The 1,403-nt window shown below is 43.1% G+C and overlaps 1 pseudogene; it reads left to right on the forward strand.

Annotated features, from left to right (window-relative positions):
• Positions 1-512: 512 nt before the first annotated feature.
• LOC136161599 (destrin pseudogene) lies at positions 513-1,174 on the forward strand (annotated as a pseudogene).
• Positions 1,175-1,403: the final 229 nt, after the last annotated feature.

The following is a 1,403-nucleotide window of genomic DNA, read 5'->3' on the forward strand; positions in this document are numbered from 1 at the left end:
CTTCTTTATACTCACATACATACATCCCGTCCAAAACCCAACCCATTGTGACCCTATAGTCATGAGATAGTCATTTTGATCAGCACCAAAATTGTCAAAATTCTAATTGGACTGTAGTTTATCAATTATTGAGTATAATTTTAAGACTTTAATAAATACAATCCAAAAATTACTCTCAATTTTTCAAGTACAAAATTTTGTGTGTAGTTTGCATTTCTTCCTTGAAAATATAAGGTCCATTTCAACTTAGTAACAATGTAAGAAGACAATTAATTGCCAAGAAGTTTACTTTGTTATATTTGAGTGGATAAAATTTTATTGACATCAACTATGTCAGTTAAGTACTAATATTTATTCTTCCAAGAAAAAAAAAAAACAGAGTCAGAAGCTGGGCAGCCGCATCGCCCGGCGCTTGCCCACCCCCAGGAGGCTCGCCCGGGCTGCGGTGAAGACGCTCCGGAGGCTCGGCGCCAGCCGGCTCCGTCTCTCCGCGCTCTGCGGCCTCAGGAGTGCAGTTGCCGATGAAGTATGTCGCATTTTTTATGACATGAAAGTTCGGAAGTGCTCCACGCCAGAAGAGATCAAGAAAAGAAAGAAGGCTGTCATCTTCTGTCTCAGTGCAGACAAAAAGTGCATCATCGTGGAGGAAGGCAAAGAGATCTTGGTGGGAGATAGATGTTGGTGTCACCATAACCGATCCTTTCAAGCATTTTGTGGGGATGCTTCCTGAAAAAGATTGTCGCTATGCTCTGTAGGATGCAAGCTTTGAAACAAAGGAATCCAGAAAAGAGGAGTTGATGTTTTTCCTGTGGGCACCAGAACTAGCTCCTCTGAAGAGTAAAATCATCTATGCAAGCTCCAAGGATGCCATCAAAAAGAAGTTCCAAGGCATAAAACACGAATGTCAAGCAAATGGGCCAGAAGACCTCAATCGGGCTTGTATTGCTGAAAAGCTAGGTGGATCCCTAATTGTAGCTTTTGGAGGGTACCCCGTGTAGACCATCATCTGGTGCCACAAATCGAAAGCTTCGGTGTTTAATGTCCTCTCGCTATGTATAAGTAAAGCAGATAATGTTTAGGCTAGGGACTCACTGAAGGGGAGCTGTCTTGCCATTTGTGGGGGTAAACTATCCTATGAACATGTGCAAATGGCCCTAAATAAATCTATACTCTAAAACTTAAAAAAAACAACAACCAGAGTCTGAAGCTGGACACATATTCACAGGTTTATTGTGGGGTGTGTGCTAAGTTGCTTCAGTTGTGCCTACTCTTTGCAACCCTGTGGACTGTGGCCTGCCAAGTTCTTCTGTCCATGGGATTCTCCAGGCAAGAATCCTGCAGTGGTTTGCCATTTCCTTCTCCAGCGGATTTGCCCAACCCAGAGACTGAACCTGCATCTCTCA

Source organism: Muntiacus reevesi, chromosome 1, assembly GCF_963930625.1.
Source record: "Muntiacus reevesi chromosome 1, mMunRee1.1, whole genome shotgun sequence".
Taxonomy (NCBI): Eukaryota; Metazoa; Chordata; class Mammalia; order Artiodactyla; family Cervidae; genus Muntiacus; species Muntiacus reevesi.